This window comes from Globicephala melas, chromosome 4, assembly GCF_963455315.2.
Source record: "Globicephala melas chromosome 4, mGloMel1.2, whole genome shotgun sequence".
In the NCBI taxonomy this organism is placed as follows: domain Eukaryota; kingdom Metazoa; phylum Chordata; class Mammalia; order Artiodactyla; family Delphinidae; genus Globicephala; species Globicephala melas.
The window spans coordinates 88,633,263-88,648,141 of NC_083317.1; the positions used below are offsets into that span (position 1 = coordinate 88,633,263).

General features: G+C 40.9%; 1 long non-coding RNA gene across 1 annotated transcript in view; it reads right to left on the bottom strand.

The window, feature by feature from the left end:
• Nucleotides 1-8,958, bottom strand: part of LOC132597201 (uncharacterized) — a 173,686-nt gene extending 164,728 nt beyond the window's left edge. The window contains exon 1 of the long non-coding RNA XR_009563616.1: nt 8,836-8,958. This is a non-coding gene — a long non-coding RNA (uncharacterized lncRNA). The remainder of the gene's footprint in view (nt 1-8,835) is intronic.
• Nucleotides 8,959-14,879: the final 5,921 nt, after the last annotated feature.

Below are 14,879 nucleotides of genomic sequence, written 5' to 3' on the forward strand. Positions count from 1 at the left end.
AACAGATGATTGGATAAAGAAGATGTGGCACATATATACAATGGAATATCACTCAGCCATAAAAAGAAACGAAATTGAGTTATTTGTAGTGAGGTGGATGGACCTAGAGACTGTCATACAGAGTGAAGTAAGTCAGAAAGAGATAAACAAATACCGTATGCTAACACATATATATGGAATCTAAAAAAAAAAAAAAAAAGTTCTGTAGAAGCTAGGGGCAGGACAGGAATAACAACCCAGACATAGAGAATGGAGTTGAGGGCATGGAAGGGGGAAGGGTAAGCTGTGACAAAGTGAGAGAGTGGCATGGGCATATATACACTACCAAATGTAAAATAGGTAGCTAGTGGGAAGCAGCCACATAGCACAGGGAGATCAGCTCAGTGCTTTGTGACTACCTAGAGGTTGTGGGATACGGAGGGTAGGAGAGAGACACAAGAAGGAGGAGATATGGGGATATATGTATACGTATAGCTGACTCACTTTGTTATAAAGCAGAAACTAACACACCATTGTAAAGCAATTATACTCCAATAAAGATGTTAAAAAATAAATAAATAAATACTTTATTTAAGCTAACAACTACTAAATAAACATCTCTAGTCCAGATTTCTTCCTGTACTCCAAACCCATCTATCCAAATCTCCATCTGCATAGAAAATGTCTCAAACTTAACATTTCTAAAACCAAGCTCCTGGGCTCTTGGTTCCCATAAAACCTGAGTCTTCCAGAGTCTATCTCATCTCAATTAATGCCAACTCCATTGTTTAAGATACTCACCCAAAAAACGTGGAATCATCCTGACTCCACACTGACTTTTATATCCCACATACAATCCACTAGCAAATCCCATCAGCCTTCCTTTCACAGTATAGACAGGATCTAATCACTGCTCCCTACCTCCACTGCTATCATTCAAATCCGAGCAAACATTATAGCTCATCTGGGTTATTAAAATAGCTAAATCTCCCTGTTTAAACTCTCTGCCTTTATTGTCTCTTCTTCATGTTTTATTCCTCTCCACTTATTGTCTATTCCCTAAACAGCAACAGAGTGATCATATTAAAACATAAGTCAAAACACGTGACTGTTTTGCTCAAAACTCTCCAAAGACTTCCTACATCACTCCAAAGAAAAACCAAGTCATCCTAACGGTGCACAAGGCCCTACCTGATCTAGCCGACTCATCATTATGACCAGCTTCCAGCATCTCCCCCACTGTTCACTCTACTCCAACTATGCTTGCCTCTTTGTTGTTTCTTAAACCTCATAACTAACACTTGCTGTTCCATCTGCCCCAAATACCCTGCTCTGAAATATCTACATGGCTCATTTTCTCACCTCCTTCAGGTTTGTCCATAAGTGTCAAAAATGGGGCTTCCCTAAATGCCCTCTTTAAAATAGGAATACATCCTATTCCCCTCTCCTATTCCTTTCTCCTCACCCATGTCCTCCCTATTCCCATTTCCTTGCATTTATTAATGCCTAAGATACTATATAATATACTTATTTACTTATTTTCTGAGTTTCTTCCCACCCCAGCTGGAACATAAGCTCCACGGGGTAAGGATTTTAGGTTTGTTTGAGTCACTACTGTATCCTCAGTGCCTGAAACAATGTCTGAAACAAAGCAGGGGCTCCAAGAATAATTGGTGAATGAATGATAAAGACATATACTAAAGTGTGCAGTACTTACCTTAACATTAGTTTAGACTAATGTATAATGACACGTATCCACCATTGTACCATCATACAGAATAGCTTCACTGCCCTAAAAATCTTCTGTGCTATATCAGTTCATACCTTCTTCCCCACCAACCCCTGGTAGCCACTGATCTTTTTACTCTCTCCATAGTGTAACCTTTTCCAGAAAGTCATATAGTCAAAATCATACAGTATGTAGCGTTTTCAGATTGCCTTCTTTCAGTTACTAATATGCATTTAAGGTTCCTCCATGCCTTTTCATGGCTTGATGGCTCATATCTTTTCAGTGCTAAATAATATTCCATTGTCTAGGTGTACCACAGTTTATTTACCTGTTCCCTTACTAAAGGACAACTTCCAAGTTTTGGCAATTGTTAATAAAGCCACTATAAACATTTGTGTGCAGGCGTTGTTTTTTTTGACCATGCCGCATGGCTTGCAGGATCTTAATTCCCCGACCAGGGATCGAACCCGGACCCTGGCTGTGAAAGCACAGAGTCCTAACCACTGTACTGCCAGGGAATTCCCCATGTGCAGGTTTTCATATGGACATCAGTTTCTAACTCATTTGGGTAAATATCAAGGAGCACAACTGCCAAATCTTGTAGTAAGAATATGTTTCGTTTTGTAAGAAACTGCCAAACTGTCTTTCAAAGTGGCTGTAACACTTTGCATTTATGTCAGCAATAAATGAAAGTTCCTGTTGCTCCACATTCTAAACAGCATTTGGTGTCAATGTTCTCGATTTTGGCAATTCTAATAGGTAAGTAGTAGTATTTCATTGTTGTTTTAATTTGCATTTCTCTGATGATTTACGACGTGGAGCACCTTTGCATATGCTTATTGGCCATCTTTATATTTTGGTGAGGTGTGTGTTTACATCTTTTTCTACTTTTTAATCAGATTATTTATTTTCTTATTATTGAGTTTTAATAGTTCTTTGTATATTTTGGTAATAGTCCTTGATCAGATATGTCTTTCGCAAACATTTTCTCCTAGTCTGTGGCTTGTTTTCTCATTCTCTTCAGATTATTTTTATAATTGAATAGTCTCCATTTAAAAATATATATATTATAGATCACATGCCAAGTGAGTATTCAATTATTTCAACTTCGTCTGTGTACATAACAACTATTTTATGTTAGTTATACCATAGAGAATGCACATGAATCAATATAGCCTGAATCTATATAACTGAATATCCTTCTGTGTATCTTTCCTTTTTTTAATATACACCTTAAAATAAATGTAGCCATTGCTGGGATGCCTCATTCCTCCTAGTCCAGGCCACATCTTACTTTTTATAGGAAGAGCAAAAGCAAATGCTTTATTTCTAGACAGAGCATCTGTCTTGAGTCCCAGATTTCCTACCTGGTGAATTAAGCAGCACTCTCTCTCTCTTTACCTTGTACAGGAATTGCCCCAAGCAGATACTCCAGTCTGCCTTGCCTTTATACCTGTTCTGCTCTGCAGAACCAAGCATGACTGCCTTGCCAGAAGTTTCCCTAGCCCCAAAGAAATCAGTCACCTAGGACCCACCTCAGCTGAAAAGTGTTCAAGGAGTTCACGCTCCCAGAAGCCACAAAGCTTCCAATCCAACCATCTGTGATCAAAACCCTAAGAGGCCAAATATCCCCAACAGCCAAAATTCTATCCTCCCTCTCAAATTTTCCAACCTCTTCAAAGTTTTCACTTTCATTATCTTTTCCTTATCTCTACTAAGGCCTGCCATAGGGTCAGAGGGAGATAGATGGCATCTACCCCACTCCCTAGCCAAGAGACTCCCCCTACCAATCCATGTCTGCTTCTAATAGAAAAAAAGGGCTCTCTTGATTACTACTAAGGGTGCTTAAGCACATTTCTTAATCTGCCTGAACCTCAGCTTCCATATCTGTCAAATAGAGATAAAATTGTCTTACTTTCAGGGCTATTACAAAGACCAGAAATGGTGTGTAAAATGCATTACATATCTTAACTACTCAACAAAGCTGCTCCGGTTCCCACTGTTCATTCTATGCACATGTCTCAGTTAGTTCCCTGTCTGTCTGTTCATACCTTTCCAAACTCTCAAATCCATGTTGCATCCCAAGGCTCTTCCTTGAGAACGTACATGTGAGAAGACAGGATGTTCATTCCTGGTTTATGTAAGTAATATACCTTGTGAGATGAACTTTTCCACTTTCTAATTCCTGGCTAAGTAAATAGAAAAAATAAGGCTTAGATCTGATGTTACACATTGAGCATATTCAGCAGTATCAATCTGAGGACGACTTCTAACTTTATAATCAGTAGGAAACATTTTACTGTTACATCATGGACTGTTAGAGATGAAAGGGAACTAAGGCACAGAGAAGTCTCCTACCTCCTGGCCATAGCAATTTTCCCTGTGCCACTCAGTTACCCTCGTTGCCCTGTACTCACCACACTGCTCTGATTTACCATACTAGAATAATTACATGTCTACTCTTCCAGCCACTTAACCCAGAGGTGGAGTTAGGCTGTACAGATCTAGCCCTGGAGTGACTGGGCAGAAACAGGCTGGAAGGTGGGGCCTGCAGGGTCTGAAGATGGTAAGAAGGCCGTACACTTTCACTACCTTCTCTTAATGCCCCTGGTGTTGCTGCCAGTTCAGCCTCTGAAATATCCTCATCATAATTTTGACAATTGTTGTGTTAACCATTATTTTTAATTGTTGAGAGGTACCATTTTTAGAGATTATTCTTTCCTTGATTGCCTCCTAGCTATGTTTCTGATGTATCCCCACTTCTACCTTTCTGATATGCTCATTTATAATCAAGGGAGATATTTAGAGATTGGTTAGCAATTTTCCCCCTCAACCCATGTAGCACGAATGACCCTGAACCTCTGCAACAAAGAACCACACCGTATGGTTGAATGGGCAATCTCTAGAACCAAGACAAGGCTTAGAGACTCAGCTCTGAAATTACTTATTCCTGTTTATCTGCATTTGTAAGTTATAAACTGAGGCTTAGTTTTTCATCTGTAAGTGGGGACAATAATATCAAATTTATAGGATTATTGATATAACACTTTGCAAATGATAACCCCCATAAATCACACATGTCATCTGTGATTTTAGTTTATTTAAACAATTCCAATTGAATAAATGAAGATAACAGGCACACTATTTGGTAGACAAGGCTGGACACCACCAGCAGAAAGCCAGCATGGCCTTAAGAATAGGTTTTGATGCCTTTTAAAATACACTGCCCAATTGAATGTTGCACCGTGAGGATGGAGAAACGACCGAACTCTTAGCAAATGTACAATGATACTGTAAAGATTGTGGTCATTACTAATGAAATGTTTGCAGAGGGTAAACATCTTCCAACTGTTAGCAAATCAAATTAAATATCAGAATGGCAGGAGGTCACCTGGTATTTGAAAGACAAACCAAGTGGTAGTTATAAGGAAACCAATTAGAAGATTAACAAAACTGAAATGGCTTATTGTTATATAAGTTACTATTTAAAACTCAAAGTTTTTAATTCAGAAAATAGGAATCTTAGAAATTCTCTAGCCGTATCTTCCTTGTGGCCCAGAGTTGTGAAGTGATTTGCTCAAGGTCACACAAAAACGTTGAATGAGAATCTCTAGATAGTTCCAGGTAATATTTAAGCTCTTACATTAAAAAATAAAATTTAAACAAGATGGCTGTTATATATATGATAAGCTACTGAATTCTTTTTTCTGTTGTATATGAAAAACTCCTAATTATTCAGTGTTTATTAAGAGCCAGGCATTATAGATAGGATTTCACATACATTATCTCATGTTTTTCTCTCAACACCCAGTGAGGTGGGAACTACTATGTTTCCCATTTAAGCGGTGAGGAAACTGAAGCTCTGAGAGGTCAGTAAACTGGTTCAAAATCACAGAACCAGTAAGTAGTAAGAGTCAGGCTTCAAATCCAGGTCTGCCTGACTATACAGTTGGTGCTTTTTGCATTGTCTTTCTTTTGATTCTCAATCTTTGCAAAGATCAGTTATTAAAGATACCAGAGTAACGAATCACCTTGGTGTTTCACAAGAAAATTTAAGGCAGTCCAGGGTGGAGCCTTTCTGATGCATTATCGCTAAGCCTAAAATATAACCCCCAGCAAGGTCAATGGGCACTTTTCCGATTTTGACTCCTGTTTTGAGCTTCAGCAAGGCTATTCAAAAACACATCAAGACTACAGAACAAGACACAGCCTTCCCCAGACCACAGGAATATCCATTATGTTCCTACAAATATTGTTAGAAAGAAAATTGCGAACAAAGAGCCCCTCTGGTGGAGTGAGAGATGTTCCAGGATTAAAGTCGGGAAGTCTGACCCAGTGCGACCACTTCATACCTCTGTGACCTTAGAGCAAGACTCTTAACCTCACCTGTAAAATGAGACAAGGCTTTGAAAGAGTAAAATGGAATAATTTTAATATCCCTTGAAAAGCTATGAAAGTAAATTATGAACAAATATTTATAGAATCTATCATTCTTTCAAATAATAATAGAATGTAGAGGAACCTACTTGGTGCCAAGTTTAAAAAACAGTCCCTGCCTTTAAGGAGTTGATGAGCTAAGTGGTAAAAAGCTAGATACACAAAAACAAAACAAAACAAAACAAAAATTAGACATCTGGTTTTCTTTCCCCATTATTTTCAGGCTACAAATAATGTTGGCATACGTGGAATAAAGCATTTCTTTTGCCTTTTGAAATATTTTCTTAGGATAACCTCTAATTTAAAATTATGTCTACATTTTACTGGTTTAAGGTATCTGTTGCTGCAATAATTAATCATCCCAAAACTAAGTGGCTTAAAACAATAATCACTTTTTCATTATTCTTTACAGTTGACTCGCCTCAGCCAGACAGTTCTTTCTGTGGGTCTCTTAGGTGGTTGCAGTCAGCCCATAGCTGGTGCTGGAATTATTTCCAATACTTCCTCACTCACAAGTCTAGTGAGTCCACAGTTGATGCTGGCTGTGGACTGAGACCTCACCTAGGGCTCTCGCCCATAACACCTATACATGGCCTCTCTGCATGGCTTCTCCATGTGTGCTCTGCTTCCTCATGACATGGTACCTGTATGCCAAAAGCAAGCACCTGAGAAATCCATGCAAAAGCCATATTACTTTTCATGACCTTGCATCAGGAGTCACATAGCATAACTTTGGCTATAGTCACGGACCCACCCAGATTCAAGGGGAGTGAACATTATCACTTCTCAATAGAAGGAGTGTAAATGTCATATTGGAAGAAGAGCATGATGAATAGAAGACCATGTTGCAGTTATCTTGCAAAATACAGTCTACCACAAGGCATAATAAGCAAAATTCAAAGGTCTATTACACCTAATGAAAATTTGTTAGGTATATGTGCATATGAGCAAAAGGAATACAGAGAAAGTTACTATCAGACTGGGGTATTGGGGTAAAAGAATTGTCATTCTCCCAAATGTATGTTTTTGCTACCTTGTGTTTTCTTTCAAAATGCTCACCATGATACCAGATCAACTATGTTTTCCAGTGTGGACAGTAGGAAGAACTCAGGTGGGGAATAAGGATGTAAGCTCGCACGGTGGTTTAGGGCCTCGGTGGAAGATTAAGAGGTTGAGCCCTTGTTGTTTAGGTTACAGGAGGCCAAAGACATCCATTGAGAGGGTCAGCCTGTGTGAAGAAGTGCTTTAGGAAGATGCATCTTAAACTGGATGGGGAATGGAGGCCCCTACGGGCAAAGACAGTAGTTCAGACTCCACTGTGATAGACCAATTGTAGAGGTGCAAAGTCCTCAAGAAGGATGGGAGAAAGAAGAAAGGAAAGGAAGTGGAAGAAGTCAAACACATTCCACAGGAAGAGGGACTGGGATTTGGAGACTGGAGAGTTGTGCAGTGAGCTGGAGAAGAGAGAGCCAAGGACACTTCTGAGTTTGCTGGCCCAGATAACTGAAAGAACCTGTGAATCACTCACTGACCTAAATGGGAAGGTTGAGTAAGGGGCAGGGCACAAGTTTCAGGGGAAACAATGGGAAAAATTCATACAGTTCCTCTTTTTTTCCCACCCAGTTCTTTACAGATGAGTTTTAAAGATACAGGCATAGAGATGTGTTTGTGAATCTATGTTAATCTCGCTCAAGACATCAACTCTTCATTTTCAAACTTATAGACTCGCCACATCCATGCCTTCATCTCTCATTTAACATTTTCTTGTATACTCTTCACTGAATAATTTCTACTTGTATTTCAGGTCTCAGCTTAAAAATCCTTTCCTTGGGGAAAGCCTTCCTCTGCTTTGAGATGAAATTAGATTCTCCTGTTAGACGCACACACAGCACGCTGTAGGGCTCCTTCACAGCACTTAGCACACTTGTCATTATTTAAGTATTTGTGAAAAGATGTCAGTACCAGTGTTCCTCGCTAGAACATGAGCTCCACCGTGAAGGAGCTGCATCCTAAGTGTCTTCCCTGCTATCCCCAGTGCCACCCACTGCACCTGGCACATGGCTGGTGCTCAGTAACTTTTGCCTGACTAGCCAGTTCCTGGGGCTGGATACTACCAGTGTAAAACCTCCAGGGGAGAGAGATCAAGTAAAGGAGGCCAAGTGGTGAGGACTCTGGTAAACTACAGTATGAGCCACTAAAGCATTCAATTCCCACCAAAAGCAAAACAACAACAAAACAAAACAAAACAAAATAACACTGTGTACTAAATAAAACATATCTTCAGTTGTCTCCGGCTCACAGGCAACCTTGTAACTCTGATTCAACTTGTATTTTCTCAGGTAGAATTGCCCCATACTAGGTAAGAGTCAATCAACTGACATTCACAGCCAATGCGGATCTTCCACAGGGTGCTCTGACTTAATACAATCACCTTCATTAACGCTGTTCTAATATGAATTCTGAACATCAGCAAAGGATGCTATTTAAATCCTGTTCCCACATGTCATCTACCGCCCCTTTCTATAATCCTCTTCCATTCATTGAATGTAGGACCTGGAGAGAAACGTAAGCATCACCCATTCCAATCCACTCATTTTACAAATAAAGAAATTGGGACAGATGACTTCCATGGCAGGTCACACAATTGGTTATTAGAGACATGAAGATATACGATAAGAACCCAAACTCACCTGAGCGCCATCCAGTGCTTTTCCCATATCACCACATCATCTGAAATGAAGCTCAAGGTGAGTTTTAAAACTGCAACACGGCTTCCGGGAAGACGACGGAAGAGTAAGACGCGGAGATCACCTTCCTCCCCACAGATACACCAGAAATACATCTACACGTGGAACAACTCCTACAGAACACCTACTGAACGCTGGCAGAAGACCTCAGACCTCCCACAAGGCAAGGAACCCCCCACGTACGTGGGTAGGGCAAAAGAAAAAAGAATAAACAGAGACAAAAGGATAGGGACGGGACCTGCACCAGTGGGAGGGAGCTGTGAAGGAGGAAATGTTTCCACACACTAGAAATCCCCTTCCCGGGCGGAGACTACGAGTGGCGGAGGCGGAAAGCTTCGGAGCCGCAGTGGAGAGCGCAGCAACAGGGGTGCGGAGGGCAAAGCGGAGAGATTCCCGCACAGAGGATCAGGGCCGACCGGCACTCACCAGCCCGAGAGGCTTGTCTGCTCACCCGCCGGGGCGGTTGGGGCTGGGAGTTGAGTCTCGGGCTTCGGTCGGAGCACCGGGAGAGGACTGGGGTTGGCTGCGTGAACACTGCCTGCAGGGGGTTAGTGCACCACGGCTAGCCGGGAGGGAGTCCGGGGAAAAGTCTGGACCTGCCGAAGAGGCAAGAGACTTTTTCTTACCTCTTTGTTTCCTGGTGCGGAGAGGGGATTAAGAGCGCTGCTTAAAGGAGCTCCAGAGACGGGCGCGAGCCACGGCTAAAAGCACGGACCCCAGAGATGGGCGGGAGACGCTAAGGCTGCTGCTGCCGCCACCAAGAAGCCTGTGTGCGAGCACAGGTTACTATCCACACCCTCTTCTGAGGAGCCTGTGCAGCCCGCCACTGCCAGGGTCCCAGGTTCCAGGGACAGCTCCCCCGGGAAAACGCACGGCGCGCCTCAGGCAGGTGCAACGTCACGCCAGGCTCTGCCGCCGCAGGCCCGCCCCACACTCCGTGCCCCTCCCTCCCCCTGGCCTGAGTGAGACAGAGTCCCCGAATCAGCGGCTCCTTTAACTCCTTCCTCTCTGAGCGAAGAACAGACACCCTCTAGCGACCTGCACGCAGAGGCGGGGCCAAATCCAAAGCTGAGCCCCTGGGAGCTGTGAGAACAAAAAAGAGAAACGGAAATCTCTCCCAGCAGCCTCAGAAGCAGCAGAGTAAAGCTCCACAATCAACTTGATGTCTGTGGAATACATGAATAGACAAAGAATCATCCCAAACTGAGGAGGTGGACTTTGAGAGCAAGATTTATGCTGTACAGTTTTGCTTCCACCATTTGTCCTAGGGTTCTATCCGTCCTTTTTTTTGTTTTTTTTAAAATTTTTTTCTCAATAATTATTTTTTATTTGTATAACTTTATTACATTTTATCTTACTTTATTTTATTTTACTTTATCTTCTTTCTTTTTTTCCTTCCTTCCCTCCTACCTTCCTTCCTTCTTCCCTCCCTCCCTCCCTCCCTCCTTTCTTTCTTACTTTCTTTCTTTCTTTCTACTTCTACTAATTCTTTCTTTCTACTTTTTCTCCCTTTTATTCTGAGCCGTGTGGATGAAAGGCTCTTGGTGCTGTAGCCAGGAGGCAGTGCTGTGCCTCTGAGGTGGGAGAGCCAACTTCTGGACACTGGTCCACAAGAGACCTCCCAGCTCCACATAATATCAAATGGTGAAAAGCTCCCAGAGATCTCCATCTCAACACCAGAATACAGCTTCACTCAACGACCAGCAAGCTACAGTGCTGGACATCCTATGCCAAACAACTAGCAAGACAGGAACACAACCCCACCAATTAGAAGAGAGGCTGCCTAAAATCATAATAGGTCCACAAACACCCCAAAACACACCACCACATGTGGACCTGCCCACCAGAAAGAAAAGATCCAGCCTCACCCACCACGACACAGGCACTAGTCCCCTCCACCAGGAAGCCTACAAAACCCACTGAACCAACCTTAGCCACTGGGGACAGACACCAAAAACAATGGGAACTACGAGCCTGCAGCCTGCAAAAAAGAGACCCCAAACACAGTAAGATAAGCAAAATGAGAAGACAGAAAAACACACAGCAGATGAAGGAGCAAGATAAAAACCCACCAGACCTAACAAATGAAGAGCAAATAGGCATTCTACCCGAAAAACAATTCAGAATAATGATAGTAAAGATGATCCAAAATCTTGGAAATAGAATAGACAAAATGCAAGAAACATTTAACAAGGACCTAGAAGAACTAAAGACGAAACAAACAACAATGAACAACACAATAAATGAAATTAAAAATACTCTAGATGGAATCAACAGCAGAATAACTGAGGCAGAAAAACGGATAAGTGACCTGGAAGATAAAATAGTGGAAATAACTACTGCAGAGCAGAATAAAGAAAAAGCAATGAAAAGAACTGAGGACAGTCTCAGAGACCTCTAGGACAACATTGAATGCACCAACATTCGAATTATAAGGGTTCCAGAAGAAGAAGAGAAAAGGAAAGGAACTGAGAAGATATTTGAAGAGATTATAGTTGAAAACTTCCCTAATATGGGAAAGGAAATAGTTAAGTCCAGGAAGCACAGAGAGTCCCATACAGGAAAAATCCAAGGAGCAGTATGCCAAGACACATATTAATCAAACTGTCAAAAATTAAATACAAAGAAAACATATTAAAAGCAGCTAGGGAAGAACAACAGATAACACACAAGGGAATCCCCATAAGGTTAACAGCTGATCTTTCAGCAGAAACTCTGCAAGCCAGAGGGACTGGCAGGACATATTTAAAGTGATGAAGGAGAAAAACCTGCAACCAAGATTACTCTACCCAGCAAGGATCTCATTCAGATTTGATGGAGAAATTAAAACCTTTACACACAAGCAAAAGCTAGAGAGTTCAGCACCACCAAACCAGCTTTACAACAACTGCTAAAGGAACTTCTCTAGGCAAGAAGCACAAGAGAAGGAAAAGACCTATAATAACGAACCCAAAACAATTAAGAAAATGTGAATAGGAACATACATATCGATAATTACCTTAAATGTAAATGGACTAAATGCTCCCACCAAAAGACACAGATTGGTTGAATGGGTACAAAAACAACACCCATATATTTGCTGTCTACAAGAGACCCACTTCAGACCTAGAGACACATACAGACTGAAAGTAAGGGGATGGAAAAAGATATTTCATGCAAAAGGAAACCAAAACAAAGCTGGAGTAGCAATTCTCATATCAGAAAAAATAGACTTTAAAATAAAGACTATTAGAAGAGACAAAGAAGGACACTACATAATGATCAAGGGATCAATCCAAGAAGAAGATATAACAATTGTAAATATTTATGCACCCAACATAGCAGCACCTCAATACATAAGGCAAATACTAACAGCCATAAAAGGGGAAATCGGCAGTAACACATTCATAGTAGGGGACTTTAACACCCCACTTTCACCCATGGAGAGATCATCCAAAATGAAAATAAATAAGGAAACACAAACTTTAAATGATACATTAAACAAGATGGACTTAATTTATATTTATAGGACATTCCATCCAAAACAACAGAATACACATTTTTCTCAAGTGCTCATGGAACATTCTCCAGGATAGATCATATCTTGGGACACAAGTCAAGCCTTGGTAAATTTAAGAAAATTGAAATTGTTTCAAGTATCTTTTCCAACCACAGCACTATGAGACTAGATATCAATTACAGGAAAAGATCTGTAAAAAATACAAACACATGGAGGCTAAACAATACACTACTTAATAACAAAGTGATCACTGAAGAAATCAAAGAGGAAATCAAAAAATACCTAGAAACAAATGACAAGGGAGACACGATGACCCAAAATCTATGGGATGCAGCAAAAGCAGTTCTAAGAGGGAAGTTTATAGCAATACAATCCTACCTTAAGAAACAGGAAACATCTCGAATAAACAACCTAACCTTGCACCTAGAGCAATTAGAGAAAGAAGAAAAAAAAACCCCAAAGTTAGCAGAAGGAAAGAAATCATAAAAATCACATCAGAAATAAATGAAAAAGAAATGAAGGAAACGATAGCAAAGATCAATAAAACTAAAAGCTGGTTCTTTGAGAAGATAAACAAAATTGATAAACCATTAGCCAGACTCATCAAGAGAAAAAGGGAGAAGACTCAAATCAATAGAATTAGAAATGAAAAAAGTATAAGTGGGCTTCCCTGGTGGCACAGTGGTTGAGAGTCCGCCTGCCGATGCAGGGGACAGGGGTTCGTCCAGGAAGATCCCACATGCCGCGGAGCGGCTGGGCCCGTGAGGCATGGTCGCTGAGCCTGTGCATCCGGAGCCTGTGCTCTGCAACGGGAGAGGCCACAACAGTGAAAGGCCCGCGTAGAACAAAAAACAAAAAAAAAAAAGGAGAAGTAACAACTGACACTGCAGAAATACAGAAGATCATGAGAGATTACTAAAAGCAACTCTATGCCAATAAAATAGACAACCTGGAAGAAATGGACAAATTCTTAGAAATGCACAACCTGCCAAGGCTGAACAAGGAAGAAACAGAAAATATGAACAGACCAATCACAAGCACTGAAATTGAAACTGTGATTAAAAGTCTTCCAAAAGGGGGCTTCCCTGGAAACGCAGTGATTGAGAATCTTCTGCCAATGCAGGGGACACGGGTTCGAGCCCTGGTGTGGGAGGATCCCACATGCTGCAGAAGAACTACGCCCATGAGCCACAACAACTGAGCCTGCGCGTCTGGAGCCTGTACTCCGCAACGGGAGAGGCCGCGATAGTGAGAGGCCCGCGCACTGTGATGAAGAGTGGCCCCCGCTTGCCCCAACTAGAGAGGGCCCTCGCACAGAAACAAAGACCCAACACAGCCAAAAATAAATAAATATATTAATTAATTAAAAGAAAAAGAATGCAAAACAATTCTTAAAAAAAAAAAAAAAAATCTTCCAACAAACAAAAGCCCAGGACCAGATGGCTTCACAGGCAAATTCTATCAAACATTTAGAGAAGAGCTAACACCTATCCTTCTCAAATGTTTCCAAAATATAGCAGAGGGAGGAACACTCCCAAACTCATTCTACAAGGACACCATCACCTTGATACCAAAACCAGACAAGGATGTCACAAAGAAAGAAAACTACAGGCCAATATCACTGATGAACATAGATGCAAAAATCCTCACCAAAATACTAGCAAACAGAAACCAACAGCACAGTAAAAGGATCGTACACCATGATCAAGTGGGGTTCATTCCAGGAATGCAAGGATTCTTCAATATATGCAAAACAATCAATGTGATAAACCATATTAACAAATTGAAGGAGAAAAACCATATGGTCATCTCAATAGAAGCAGAGAAAGCTTTTGACAAAATTAAATACCCATTTATGATAAAAACCCTGCAGAAAGTAGGCATACAGGGAACTTTCCTCAACATAATAAAGGCCATAAATGACAAACCCACAGCCAACATCATCCTCAATGGTGCAAAACTGAAAGCATTTCCACTAAGATCAGGAACAAGACAAGGTTGCCCACTCTCACCACTCTTATTCAACATAGTTTTGGAAGTTTTAGCCACAGCAATCAGAGAAGAAAAGGAAATAAAAGGAATCCAAATCAGAAAAGAAGAAGTAAAGCTGTCACTGTTTGCAGATGACATGATACGATACATAGAGAATTCTAAAGATGCTACCAGAAAACTACTAGAGCTAATCAATGAATTTGGTATAGTAGCAGGATACAAAATAAATGCACAGAAATCTCTGGCATTCCTATCCACCAATGATGAAAAATCTGAAAGTGAAATTAAGAAAACACTCCCATTTAGCATTGCAACAACAACAAAAAATATCTAGGAATAAACCTACCTAAGGAGACAAATGCCCTATATGCAGAAAATTAAAAGACACTGATGAAAGAAATTAAAGATGATACAAATAGATGGAGAGATATACCATGTTCTTGGATTGGAAGAATCAACATTGTGAAAATGACTCTACTACCCAAAGCAATCTACA